We start from the raw sequence: 15,681 nt of genomic DNA on the forward strand, positions 1-15,681 counted from the left end.
GGGCCTGTTTCCACACTACTCTATGACACAGGTGCAGTGAAATTTGTTTGCATATAGTTCAGTAAATTATCACTTTACGTAAGCACAACGTGTATTAAGTACAAATTGTATAGAAATATTCCACTGAGACCATATACAAGTCACCAGATTTCGTGCCATTTTCAAAGGCCAAGCTGCAGCCGTTGCCTCTATCCTGATTGTCCAGAGAACCATTTTCTTTCTTCTCGTCCACCCACCATTGACTTTTAGGGCGAGCATGTTCCTGTTAGAGTGAAGGGCAAGGCTGGCAGGTTTAGAGGTTGACAAGGGATATCGAATCCCCAGCTGCCATATGTAAGGTATTGGCAGCTGGGATTGAGTAAATCCCTTGAGGAATAAGATACATGTAGGTGTATACTTAAGAGGGAAATAAGGAAGATAAAAAGAATGAGACGGCTCTGACAGACAAGATAAAAGACTAATATATTATACATAATATATTAAGAGCAAAAGGGTTACAATGGAGAATAGACCCCCCCCCCCCAGCCCTCCAATAAGGATCAACATGGTCATCTATGTATTGAGCCACAGGAGATGGACCAGGTCTTAATTTCTGTCTATATTTACTGAGGAGAAGAAAATGGAAGCAAAGGGAATGAGGGAAATGAGCAACAAAACCTGCTTGGCATTGATGAGTTCAGCCTAAGGGTCTGTTTCCACGCTGTATAACTGTACGACTCAGTTCATGAAATGAGTATGGCGGATAGGAAAAGGTTTGTGATTGAGCATTATGATCCCTAAGTCTGTCACACCAGTTCCATAGATACATGGAAAATAATTTTTAAAAAGCCCCAAACGATGAACTAATGGAAAAAAAAAATGGAGATACCAAACACTGTTGGCAATTAGGTTCCAAGAAAGCCAAGTACTTGTGAAATGATTGGTATGACTGGACCTTCTCTACGCTGTAATGTATTGAGGCAACCAAACAACTCAATGATGAGTTAATAATTCTAGTAGCCTAGAAAAAACATATTATTTTGCTTAGGAGATGTTATTTTACAGAATTAGTGAGTAGTTTCCACTCATCATGGGATGCATGTAGAACTTGTTGCTGAGGCATGCTGCAAAACACCATTACATTGTTTACTTTTCAAGAAGAGATCACTTCATATTGAGTGTTCCTCCCATATCCATATTGCAATCTTGCTGACACTTCAAAGTTTAAAAGAACATCCTTGATCTAGATGATGAAGCATCTAGAAGATTGGTTCATATTGCTTTCACAAGATTATCATTTTATTAAACACTAGCTTTAAGTCATTCGCAATGAGAGACACCTTCAGCATTCAGTCACATCTGTACATCTGAAGGATTGTTCCCATTACAGCCATTTGTTGCCTGAGTATTCCTTAGTTTTGAAAATGAACTTCCAATTTTATGTGATTTTAATGAAAAATAAAACTTAAAGGAAAATTACGTTGCTGTACAATGGCCTATGATTTTCATTCTGTGTCCTCAATATGTCTGGCACAATTACACATGAAGGAGTCTGGTTGTGTATAGTGGTGAACAACAGCATGTAAATTATGCCGAGATGCATTACTGTCTGAACACTTTTTTAATCATTCTCACCCCAATGTTGTGCATCATTTCCAACAAACATCCCACAGAAGATAAGATAAGCTATAGCGCGAATTGAAAATTGATCAAACTATGGCATCTACAATCTGGAACCAAGATCACGCAAACCAAAGTCAAAGTCAAAGTAGCCTTTATTGTCATTCAGAACTTTCGGTCTGAACAAAATTTCGTTGCCTTGCAGGCATACATATAATAAAAATGACAAAAACACACAATAAACACAAATTACACATGAAGGAGTCTGGTTGTGTATAGTGGTGAACAACAGCATGTAAATTATGTCGAGATGCATTATTGTCTGAACACTTTTTTAATCATTGGGAAGTCTGCATCCTGGGGGCATGAACATCGAATTCTCCCAATTTTGTTAGTCCTTGCTGTCTCCTCCCCTTCCTCAGTCCCCCTGCTGTCTCCTCCCATCCCCCAGCCTTCGGGTGCCTCCTCCTTTGTCCTTTCTTGTCCCCGTCCACCCCCGCCCCCGATCAGTCTGAAAAAGGGTTTCGGCCCGAAACGTTGCCTATTTCCTTCGCTCCATAGATGCTGCTGCACCCGCTGAGTTTCTCCAGCTCTTTTGTGTACCTTCAATTCTCCAGCATCTGCAGTTCCTTCTTAAACACAAATTAACATCCACCACAGTGAGTTCACCAGGCACCTCCTCACTGTGACGGAAGGCAAAAATCTTAAAGTCCTAAAGTCTTTGTCTCTTCCATCCTTATTCTCCCTCTGCGCCTCAGGAATCAAGCTGCTGTAGGCAGATGATGTATTTGTGCATGCGCCGAGTCATTGATAACCATTCATTACATCAGATGAAAGGAAGTTCATTAAAGGCCTGTCCCACTTGGGCGACATTTGCGTGTCATTTATGTGACATCATTTACGCGTCAAAATGCCCAAGGTGCACGTGATACATGCATGGCATGCGTTACGAGTGCATGGTGCTTGGTGACGTAGGCAGTGACGCACGGCGCCCCAGGATTTTGGGATTCACAAAATCTTCGCGCGCCACCTGCGTGACGCACAAATGACGCCCAAATGGGGCAGACCCGTTACACTCAACATTTGCTAGAAGAGGTTTTGTGTCAATGTGCCTCTCTGTACAAAACTCTTCAAAGGTTCACAGCAATGTCATGGAAAATATGAATCACCTTTTAGTTTACTTTAGAGATACAGCGCGGAAACTAGCCCTTCGGCCCACCGAGTCCACCCAGAGTCAGGATTGAACCTGGACCTCCGGCGCTGTAAGGCAGCAACTCTACCGCTGCGTCACTATGCCACCCCTTCTTGTATCATCGGATTAGTGGAAGCAGACGTTGATGATTAACTTCACCACCCACCGTCAATTGAGGAAAAGGTTACTTGAGGTTCAACATCTCAGAGCTGGTTCAAAACTCATGGTTTACCGGACATGTGATCCCTGCCCGCTTGTATGTTATAGAGACATAGACTTTCTACAGCAGGCATCGTAAAACACTGGAAAAATGCCACCAATGTTTTCTCTCCAAAATCCTCCAAATTGACGGGAAGGATAAGCAAACTGATATCAATGTTATACAGCAGGCCAACATCCCAGCACTGAGACTCTAATTACACTCAGCTGGCTCCAGTGGGCAGGATGTACTATTCATATTCCTAGTTTCAGTCTCCTGAAATAGATCAATCTATTTCAAGATCTATCACAGGAAAATGGACAGTGGAAAAAAGTTCTAGGATATGCTCAGCTTCCTTTGAAATGTCCCCACTGACTCTGAGATATCTCTGGCCCTAAGAGAACTCAAAGTGCATACGGAGCAGTCTGGATGTTATCGAGAACCTCGTACATCAGGATGACCAATACGTCACAATATAATGGATGGAAGGAGTGCGTTATCTCACAAACTACGCAAGGCTGTGTCTGCCCGATTTATGGAAGAATCTGTAGGTTAAACATTGGCTTGACCAGCCATATTAGGACTCAGAAAACTGTAGTGGAAAGGAGATGATGACGAAGAAGACAACATATCTGTTAGAAACATAGAACTGCAGATGCTGGTTAATACACAAAAAGACACAACATGCCGTAGTAACTCAGTAGATCAGGCAGAACATGGATAGGTGATGTTTCAGGCTGAGACCCGTCTTCAGACATCGGTAACTTTTCAGATCAAAATCCTTCTTCAGACATATCTGGTTCTTGCATCAGAACATAGCTCGCAACCTTTACCTGAAGCCTTCCAAAGATAATCCCCAGACTCGCCCAAACATGGTGATAAATTTGTTGACCTAACCTCTCCAATATTTAGTCTGATGTTCCAAAAATCCCTCCCAACCAACTCCTCAAACATTGATGCTCTCATCTTCCATTCTAGTCACTCTTTAGTCATTCAATTTCTTTTCCTCGATGTCCCGCAGCTCTGCTCTTGCTCCCCCCCATTCATAACGAGGGCAGAGTCTCCCTTGTCACCTGTCCCATTACACCTGTCCCATTACCTACCCCCCCAACCCCAACAGTCTTTCCAGGTGAGGCAGAGGATCACTTGCACCTCATCTACTATATCCGCTGTTCCAGGTGTCAACTCCTGTATATCGGCGAGACCAAGCGCAGTCTTGGTGATCGTTTCGCTGAACACCTCCACTCTGCCTTAAAATTTCTGATCTCCCAGATGCTCAACACTTTAACTCGCCCTCCCATTCCCAATCTGACATTTCTGTCCTGGGCCTCCTCCATTGTCCGAGTTAGGCCCAGAACAAATTGGAGGAACAGCACCTCATATTTCACTTGGGTAGCTTGCACCCCAGCTGTATGAACATTGACTTCTCTAATTTCAAATAGCCCTTGCTTTCCCTCTCTCTCCATTCCATCCCCCTTCCCAGTTCTCCCATCAGTCTGACTGTCCCTGACTACATTCTATCTCTGTTCCACCCACTCCCCTGACATCAGTCTGAAGAAGGGTCTCGACCCGAAACATTACCCATTCCTTCTCTCCAGAGATGCTGTCTGTCCCGCTGAGTTACGCCAGCTTTGCCTGTCTGTCTTCCATTCTATAGCGTTGATTGTTGATTCAACCACACCTACTAAAATGGCAACCTGACCTATCTTCTGTTCCTGGCCTCGCCCACAACTTTCTCAAACCCTGACCCCACCTTGTCTCTTTCCCCTGCAACTCCTTACTCTGTGCAACCTATCACCAACCTAACTGTATTGCTCCACAATAGAAAAGGAGTGGACTTTCCACTTTATAGGCAGATAACCCTTTGCCTTGAAGATGACTGAGTTCCCAGCTGAGGGCCCTTGAGTAAAACAGTCACTGGTCCACTTTACACCATTGATGAACCAAATAAGTCACCAATCAACTTTTAGCCCATCAGTGCAACGAGTCATTTATATTGTTTGTGTTTCAGAGTTTGTGAAATGTCCATAATGTGTTTGGGGTTACTAATCTGTAGAACTGACAGCCCTCCCACTCTTGAATGCTGATGGAATGAATGATAAACTAACTACTCTGAACATTGGTGCTGCTAAATATTATTGTGGCAAACTATTCCTGGGACAATAGCTTGAAGTGTAGACTCAGAAGTATCAATCGTAGACAATGAAGCATTACCAGCTAATCCCATCTTCGAACATAGGAATAATAAATAATTAATCCTTTTGAACTCCTTCTGCATCCCAGCAATATTACAGAGGACGTGCTTCAGAACTTGTCACGCCCTTGGCAGAGCTTTCCCCTACAGCTACAACATTGGCATCTGCTGACAATGTGGAAAATTGCCCAGGTATGCCCTGTTCAGGATAAATACAACCCATCCAATGACCAGCCAATTAGTCTACTCTCGACCATCAGCAAGGTAATGAAAGGGATGATCGATCATTCTATCAACTGGCACTCGATCAGACAGCTTTATCTACATAGCCTGCTTTAATTCACTCTCAGAGCCCACTTGAATGGCTTTTAAGGGTGTTAAATTACAGAGATCTCTGGTGTTCAATGCTCGGGTCATTAAGAAGAAAAAGGAAGGACGCAAGTGAATGAAATGACAAATGCTTGTTTGATGGAGAGACTGGTGGATGGCATTGCAAAGTATAAAGGTAACCAGGAGTGTGGGTAGATGATATGTGGATGTAGGAGAATTGTGAATGCACTTGTAAGGAATGATGTGGTGGAAAAGGCTTGAGAAGCAGAGCCAATGTTGATAGAGGTGAATGGGCCACTGTGTTCACCTTTCCTAAAATACATCGAATCCAGGAGCCTAGTCTACCTCTCATGCGAACATATCTGCGGTGAAATTCCCAGACACAGCTTCTTCAGCTCATCTGCAGGCTCCTTTCTCCCATTCCAGGGGGGAGTATGTCTCACGGGTTCCTGCCATATATCCAGTGAGCTCAAACAGATGAAGGCAAGCCATTCCTAGATGTGCTAAAATTATGATAGACTCAAAATGCTGGAATAACTCAACAAGGTCAGACAGCATCTCAGGAGAAAAGGGAAAGAGGTGACGTTTCAGGACAAGACACTTCTTCGGCCTGAGAGTAATGGGAAGGGAAACGAGAGATATAGATGGTGGTGCAGAGAGACATAGAACAAATTAATAAAAGATACATGAAAAAGTAATGATGATAAAGGATACAGGCCATTGTTAGCTGTTTGCGAGGTGAGCACGAGCGAAGGTGTTCAGTGCTCAGTCCGCCTAGCCCTACATATCTCCTGGTTGCTAAACACTTTAATTCCCCTTCCCATTCCCACACTGACCTTTCTGGCCTCGGCCTCCTCCATTGTCAGAGTAAGGAACAGCATGCCATGTTTCGCTTGGGCAGCTTACAATATATGAATATTGATTTCTCTAACTTGAAGTAACCCCTGCATTCCCTCTCTCTCTCCTTCCCTCCCCCACCCAAGTTGCACCAGATATAGTTGTCTTGTTGAGTCTCATTGTCTGTACTCGTCTCACCTAGCAAACAGCTAACAATGGCCTGTTTCCTTTATCATTGTTACTTTTTTTGCATATCTTTCATTAATTTGTTCTATATCTTTCTACATCACAGTCTATATATCTCGTTTCCCTTTCCCCTGACTCTCAGTATGAAGATGGGTCTCGACCCGAAATGTCACCTATTCCTTTTCTCCAGAGATGCTGTCCGCCCACTTGAGTTACTCCAGTTTTTTGTGTCTATCATCGGTTTAAACTAGCAGCTGCAGTTCCTTCCTGCACATTTCATGTGCTAATATCATGCTTGCAGTTCTCTGTAAGTCCTCCCATTCCCTGTGTACCTCAAATTTGGGAACACTGTGCCTGTGGCACAATTTTAAAAAATGTATCTGCTAATTTATGTGCACCCAGTTACCAAAGAGAATAACAAAATTGACAGATTAATCTGTTTTGGGGGTGGAGATTAGGTTTGGCTAGGGGAAATAAAAACACCTTATCTGTTAATATTGATGCAGAATCTTAGACCTCAATCTGAAAGAGCAGATTGTGCCTCGGTTTAATTTCTTACTCGTAAAACATCGACTTTTGACAGTATCTCATCACTGCACTGTCGTGTCCAGCTAGATGTAAACTATTGGCTATGCTGTAACTTACAGTAGGATGGGGGAGAACAATGTGTTCCAGTAAGTCTCCCAATAAGGGTAAAATTATCCTTGTTATTTTAGCCAAGTTCCTGTTGTGTGTGTGTATGTGTGTGTGTGTTAAGAGTAAACCAGCTCTCACGAAGCCTGGGCTATTCCTGCAGAAAATAACATGTCACAGTCTTTTTGGAATAACTGTCAGTGCACCTCAATTTCCATAATCCATAGCAATTAACTTCAGAAGGAAATGAAAATTAATGGCAGCTCTTGCTTTCGAGCAAAAGCCAGCAATAATAATTTTGTATCTTTAATCAGGAGGAACCCTTAGAGACAACACTCGCAATTGTAAAGTGTGAAATTCCATTTGCACCATTTCCGCTCAGCTCCAGAACCCATGAATTCAATGGTGATAATAAGAACAATGATTTCAAATAAACCAAGGCAATGCTTCTACTCAAACAAAAATAATTAATATTTGGACTGTATTGTATATTCACATTTTTCCCTGCATTACTGTGGTGCAAATTTCTCCATCTGCTGAGCCAGTGCAGGTAATAGGAAGGTATTTTTAACTTAATGAATTGCTGTGTTTAGAATGACACAGAAAATAAAACTGTGCAGAAGTCTGGTGTTCATCAGCTGTACCGGCAACAGTAAGTACTCAGGTTCCATAAATTATGCTACATTTTTGATTGCTATCATTTGCATAATTGCTAAATATAGTTTCTCATGCTTCAGGTTTAGTTTAGGATGTTGGGGAATACTGTGAGCCCCATTCAAATAACCTCCACAAATCTCTTTCCATAAGTTGATTTTTCAATCTCTTTAGTCCTCTCAGAATAAGACCCCTATTGCGCACAAGTAGTTTTTAATTTTTGCCATGAATGATATGTTGTAAAAGCCACAGAAATGCTATCAGAATTCATCAGCTGATGAAGTCAAATTAAATGACTTCATCAGAAGTGTCAGAGACAAGCAAAATCAGGGAAAAAGTAAGATTCCAAAGAAAACATTCTTGAATTGTCACTGAAATTGTTTTTCGGCCTGGTTTTGCTGAAAAACACCTTGTGTGCACTGGCACACTCAAGCACTGTTAATTAATGTACAAATCAGCTATCAACTGTCTAGTGAGAGAAGGCTCCTCTAAGAATTGCATATAACATGTAGATACTTGATTTCATCTGTTCTGCAATATGCTTTGAAAACGGCACATCTCAATTAAAACTCAATGAAGTTGTTACATCTACACATTCACTTTTAGTAAGAATTAATTACTGGATCTTATTATTCAAAAGCTTGGCGTCAAAAGACTAAAAGGATCACCTTAGTTTTGGTACTATTAAAATAAAGTAATTTATGAAGCTGTCATTGAAGGCTGCAAACATTCCAGATACTTGTTGCGTGGAAGTTGATGACATGTCAGGAGCAGATTGCATCTAGTAACATGAGGTGCATTTAGTACGTTTATATCACCAGAGCTGAAATACTGGGCATGTTTTAAAGTGCAGAGAATATGTTGTGAGGAAGGGTCTTGATTTGAAACATCGACTGTCCATTTCCCCAACACAGATGGTCCTAACCTACTGAGTTGCTCCACCAGTTTGTTTTCTGCTTTAGATTTCAGCATCTACAGCCTTTCGTGTCTTCTCTCCCCTTGTGCTTGTGCTCAGTGAAGACCTCTAGCAACCAGGCTCTCTGCATTTTTATATTTAATACATTTTATAATGGAAATAATTTCCCCTCGCTTCTCAAGGTAAGTTAAAAATGTGATTATAAACCATCTACTTCGTGGGAACCTAAATTATACATGGTGTATGCATCCCCATGCGGCAGAAAGCCTAACCACATTTCTTTGTTGAGGCAATCAGGGTTCCTTGGATAATTGTGAGTTCATCAGAAAAGGATGAAATAGCTCAGATATAACTCGGACTCCTGCCACCTTCAGATATAACTCAGACTCCTGCTAACTGCAGAAGTTTTCAGATGACTCTGCAATTGTGGGCTGCATCAGTGTGGGGAAGAAAGCTGAATACATAGTCATGGGCTTTGTTGAGTGGTGTGGGCTGAATCACCTGCAACTCAACACCGACAAGACTAAGGAGTTAGTGGTGGACTCCCCGTCCCCTGTTTCTATCAATGGTGTTGATATGCAGTTTACCAGGGAGTACAAATACCTTGGAGTGTACCTGGACAGTAAATTGGACTGGTCCAAGAACACCGAGGCCCTGTACAAGAAGGGACAGAGCCAGCAGCATCTTAGGAGAAGGCTCTGCTCCTTCAAAGTCTACAGTACGATGCTGCAGATGTTCTGCCAATCGGTGGTAGCCTGTGCCATCTTTTTTGCTGCCGTGGGCCGGGGCAGCAGGGCGAAGGTCACGGACGGCGATAGAATTAACAAACTCATCAGGAAGGCTGGCTCCATCCTGGGGGCAGAGTTGGATTAATGGGAGGTGGCCTTGGAGGGGAGGATGCTCCTCAAACTGCGGAGCATCCTGGACAATACAGCTCACCCCCTCCATGACACACTGGTCAACCTGAGGAGTACCTTCAGCAACAGACTGGATCCACCAAGATGCAGGACAGAACGCCACAGGAAATCTTTCTTCCCTGCGGCTATCAAACTGTACAACTCCTCCCCCTTCTGTCGTGGGGTAGACTGAGACTGCGATTGACTCCCCCCCCCCCCCCCCCCCCCCCCCCCCCCCCCCCCCCCCCCCCCCCACCCCCCAATCTTTCCACTCCAGTTTAATTTTATGTTTCATGTCTTTTGTATTTTTATGATTGATGGCAAATTAATTTCTGTCCTGGGATAAATAAAGTTCTATCGTATTGTTTCATATTGTATAGGATGGAATCAATAGGACAGCAACCAAGTAGCAATCACCTCTGATGCTGGACTTGTGAACTTGGACAGAGAATTTCATTATTTAGTAAAAATTTGAAATTTTCTTTGGCAAAAATGTGGGAAAATGAATGGTTTCAAGCTTAAGATTTTGATTTTGTTAGCTCAATCAAGAGACATGGAACAGAGGTGTGTAATAGAATTAAGGAGCAGATCAGTGGAGGAAAAATTAGCCTGAAGGGCTCAATGGTCCATCTCTGTTCAAAAATGAAGTAGGTCTTTACTCCTCAATGCTTCGAGTGCAACTCTGTTCAATGCCTTGGCAAGGATATGCTCCAAGGTCCAGGTGTAGACAGAAATTTGGAGTTCCAGTAGATTTGTTCTAACCAAGAAAAGCAATGAAATGACAGGAAAATTGGAAAGCTGTTGCTGCGCTCTGGCAGGGATAACAGATTATTAAACTAAAAGGCCAATTAAAAGCAGGAGCTATTCAGCCACGTGGAAGTACTGGAGGATTGGAACTGGTAGTTCCAGGTCATGGAAATGGGCTGTGCTGTTCGCTTGAAGTAGAGCAAGCTTTCGAGGTCGCTAAAGCTTGGCAATTGGGTTAAATAATTAGCATGCCACTGATTTACAAAACTGATAGAATCTATTTGACCATTAGGTCACTGCTATCCCATCTTGCTTCCTCTCCTCTCCTTACACATGACATCAGTCCCGATCAGTCCTCGCCTTACTCTCCCATGTCCAGCTTTTATTGATACTCTACGTCACCTCTGCTCCCACACAGTCCTTTCCAAACTCTGCTTGAGTATGGAGCAATGGGTTTTCTTCCAAATGTTATCCCGCAGTTGATATAAACAAAAATCATTAACTTGGCAGATCCGTGATGTTTGTCGTTACAAAAATCACTTGTGGGTGAATTGCAAAAGATGGTCTTGTTATGTGTGTCCATGACCCTTGTTATGGACCCTTGATGGTGACAATGGAAGAACATTCATTGTTGGGTAACAGAGGCAGTCTACCAGCTATGCCTCTGTGCCAACAACGAAATGTATTTTAAAATGTTTCCTTACCAAAGGAAATAAGCTCATATTTTCTCAAATTCTATATCATTTTGTGAGCAGGTTTGGGCCCCATATCTGAGGAGGGGTGTGCTGTCATTGGTGAGGGTCGAGAGGTGGTTTACGAGAAGAATACTGGGAATTATTGGATTACGTATGATGAGCGTTTGACGGCATCGGTCCTGTACTCACTGGAGTTTAGAAGGATGAGGGGGCGACCTCATTGAAACTTAGGGAATACTGAAAGGCCTGGATGGAGTGGATCTGGAGTATGCTTTCACTAGAGGGAGAGTCTAGGACCAGAGGGCACAGCCTCAGAATAAAGGATCTACCATTGGAATGGAGATGAAGAGGAATTTCGTCAGTCAGAGGATGATGAATCTGTGGAATGTATTGCCACTGACGGCTGTCATTGGGTTTGTTTCAAAGCAGAGATTGACAGATTCTTGATTAATAATTGTGTCAACGGTTATGAGGAGAAGGCAGGAGAAAGGGGCGGAGAGGGAAAGATAGATCAGCCCTGATTGAATGGTGGAGTAGACTCTCTGGGCTGAATGGCCTAATTCTGCTCTTGTAACTTATGAACTTTGAATTCATGCAGTCACCTTACATCCACAACTCACATCCTCAATTAGGTTTCTATCATCAGCTATCATCATATTGTCAAACAAGAGGACATGACTTCAGAATTAAGGGAGAGAAGTTTAGGGGTAATATGAGGGGGAACTTCTTTACTCAGAGAGTGGTAGCGGTGTGGAATGAGCTTCCAGTGGAAGTGGTGGAGGCAGGTTCATTGGTATCATTTAAAAATAAATTGGATAGGCATATGGATGAGAAGGGAATGGAGGGTTATGGTATGAGTGCAGGCAGGTGGGACTAAGGGAAAAAAAAAATTTGTTCGGCACGGACTTGTAGGGCCGAGATGGCCTGTTTCCGTGCTGTAATTGTTATATGGTTATATGGTTATAATCCATGGCATTAAATGTAGATTATGAATACTTCAAACTGAGAACTCATGTCTGTGGTAGTAACAAACAGCAAACTTGAAAGCAATCTTTATATTAATTTTCAATTCAGACATTACATATTTAAAGCTTTGTACTATATGAGACGCAGAGGCTAAACTTCTGAAGTAATTATGCTCTAAAATTTCCCAGCTGGTATGGGTAATAGAAAAATAATTGATTAGGTAGTTCAAAAGGAAATTAATTGCACATGTGAATGTAACTTGCAAGGGCACGGGCAAAAAGTAGGGGAACGGAACTAATGGGATAGCACAAGTAACTGCTGATGTGGACGATTGGCTGAAGGGCCTCTATCTGTGCTGTAACAGTTCTGTGCTTACGTATTGCATAGGAAGGAACTGCAGAGGCCGATTTACACAGAAGAAATACACAAAATACAGGAGTAACCCAGCAGGACAGGCAGCATCACTGGATAGAAGGAATGGGTGATGTTTTGGGTCTGAAGAAGGGTCTCGACCCGAAACGTCACTCATTCCTTCCATCCAGAGATGCTGTCTGTTCCGCTGAGTTACCCCAGCATTTTGTGTCTATCTTACTTATTGCATGCCCATGCTCAATCATGAACCACTCCATAAACCTTATTTTATGTAACAATTTGCCGTCTACTGCAGTGGAATATAACACAGATTAGTTCTATGTCACAAAAAACCACAAGGCTGGTGGATTGAAGATGGAACCAAAACCTGAAACGTCATCCTTCCTTTTTTCTCCAGAGATGCTGCCTGACCCGCTGAGTTACTCCAGCACTTTGTGTCTATCTTTAGTAGCACCCCAATGTCTGAGTCCCCATCTGCTGGAACTATGTAAATACCAATAACCTTTTAAAGGATTAAGTGGAACTCAGGCTACAAAAAACCATTGCTGATATCACCCAGATTTTCATCCACAGTGTATAGGTGCTGTACATTGGGTTCAATGTTATAGTTGTGATGGATCAGAATCAGACAAATGAGGTTATGTAGGTAAGAAGCATTGTTAAAGTGAAACAAAGAAGCAATAATGGAAAAATATGAGGACAAAGGGTGTGAGAATGTAATGAAAAGAGGATGCCAAGTTTTGCTGCATCTTCTAGATTTTCAGAAAGGTGATGGTGTCAAAATATCGACCAACAAAACCCAAATGGTTTTCACATTGCCAGCATTCTCATTGACTACAGACCACCTTGTATCCTTGAAACATCCTCTTTAATATCAAAGCCTATGTAATCAGAATTGTAAGGCTGCCTTTCCTCTACATGTAATAGGCCTTTTTCACGGGGCAACTTGACGCAAGATGTAGCCAGAGTGAAGTGGTCGTGGTCTAGCACGATATCACACGATATAACGGGGGGGTAGACAAAGAGTTCCCACGGTACTCGGCATTTCTGTTATTTGTGTGAGTGACTTGTCCGTCTCCCGAGCTTTCCCATTAAATCTTGAATGACATTGTAAACTGTCAAGTGTAATTAAATCATCACGTGGCACAAATTATGTCACTTTTTTTTTCACACACTATAAATATCCTCCCTTGGTTGAATTGGTATATACACACACAAAGCAGAGTTTTACTGTGTATGTGGGAGACACAGATGGAGTGAGCACAGTTATTCGGTCTTTACTGTGTGTGGGAGAGGGGGAGAAATAGACATACACTCACAGAGTCAGAGTCTCTCAGCCTGTGTGAGAGGGAGGGAGGGAGAGAGAGAGAGGCACACACAAGGTGGATGTGAAATCTCACCTGCCTGTTTCAGTGACAGACACCAGCCGCCAGTAAATGAAGACACCCCCATCTGTCTCCCCCTCCTCCCCCTCGACTCCCCCACCTTTCCCTCCCAACTCCAGTCCCGTCCCGACCCCCTGGGAAACTGAAGGGAGTAACAATTAACTGCTGCCTTCCCGCTGAGTTAAAGAGTTCCCACGGTAGTAAGACAATGTTAGTTGCGCCCAAGTTTAAATTTCCAACGTGTGTTTCAGAGTAAATCAAAAACTGTCTGAATCAGCAAGTTAGACACAAAATGCTGGAGTAAATCAGCGGGCCAAGCAGCATCTCTGGTGAAAAGGAATAGATTCCATTTTTGGGCGAGACCCTTCTTCGGGATGATTGTAGGGGGGAACTGGAAGCAAGAAAAGACCGGGACAAATCAGGGCAAACAACAGATGACCTCAGCAGGGTATTTTGAAGAGGGGTCCCGACCCGAAATGTCGCCTAACCCTTTCCTCCAGAGATGCTGTCTGACCCACTGAGTCACTCCAGCACTTTATGTCTATATTTGGTTCCCTGATATGCCAATTGTTGGCTAGGGATAGTGTGATCCCAAGAGGGAACCAGAGTTGCAAACCTTGGACTGGTTAACCGACATTTACTGCATGGGGGAGGGGGGGCAGGAGGGGCGAGGCGAGAGAGGGAGAGAGAGAGTGTAAGTTACCTAAAATTAAATAATTCAATGTTCATAGTGAACACGAAATGTTGGTGTAACTCAGCAGGTAAGTCAGATCTGGGAAGAAAAACATAAAAAGCTGGAGTAAGTCAGCGTGTCAGGCAGCATCTCTGGAGAAAAAGTATAGGTGGCGATTCGAATCGGAACCCTTCTTCAGACATCCTAATCGGAATTGAGTCTGAAGATGTGTCTCGTCCCGAAACATCACCTATTTTTCTCCAGAGATGCTGCTTGACTCGCTGAGTTACTCCAGCTTTTTGCCTGTCTTCGTTTTAAACCAGCATGTGCAGTTCACTCCTTTACACGGGTCTCTGGAGAACATTGATTGGTAGCGTTCCGGACCCTGCTTCGGAAAGGCATCGATCGCTGGTCGGCGAGGACTCCAAGATGTATCTCTCAAAGAAGCACATGTGAAAAATTTCTCACGGACCATAAAAATGCGGGACCTTTCAGTAAAGTCCCTTTTAAAGATTATAGTTATTTTCTTGAATCTCATTAACAAAACTCATGAATAAGTTGATGTCCATATGCGGATACAAATCTTTATTTTTTAAATTCAATCCCACAGAAGACAATTTTTACTCACCTTCTGTCCCCTCTGTCCAGCTTCCGGGTTCACCGTTCGCAGGAGTTCCCACGGTACACGCAAGAGTCAGTACGGATATCGCACTGGCCACTACGTGCATATAATGTTGCAATGTTCAACCACAAGTGTACAAGTCACTCTTGGAGAAATTCAAGCTTGTTTGAATTTTCTCCTGAGTCACCAAGTTACACGAGTACCTGCCGTTAGCGCCACAGTGGTCCACGAATGCCGTACGGTTATCGCAAGAGGTTCCCACGATGTTCAACTTTGGTTAACTGTTAAGTCGCCCCGTGAAAAAGGGGTTTAAGTCTGCTTTTCGTGGGAACTCTGCAAACATGTAAGAAATCAACAAACTGACTTTAGTCATTGATTTTATAGGGTCTAATTCAGGATTTTTTTTAGACAAGTTCCTGCCCAGGATAATAAACAGCATGGTCAGTATTGATTCAGTGTTATTCAGGGTTTGCTGCCACAAGCTGCAATAAATTAAATTAAGTGAGTCAGCGGTAGCAATAGCCAGCCTTAAAAGAGAATTAGAGAATCATTTCCCCTTCATTCTATTATTCTCCTCCTCACCCA

This window comes from Leucoraja erinacea, chromosome 15, assembly GCF_028641065.1.
Source record: "Leucoraja erinacea ecotype New England chromosome 15, Leri_hhj_1, whole genome shotgun sequence".
Lineage (NCBI taxonomy): Eukaryota > Metazoa > Chordata > Chondrichthyes > Rajiformes > Rajidae > Leucoraja > Leucoraja erinaceus.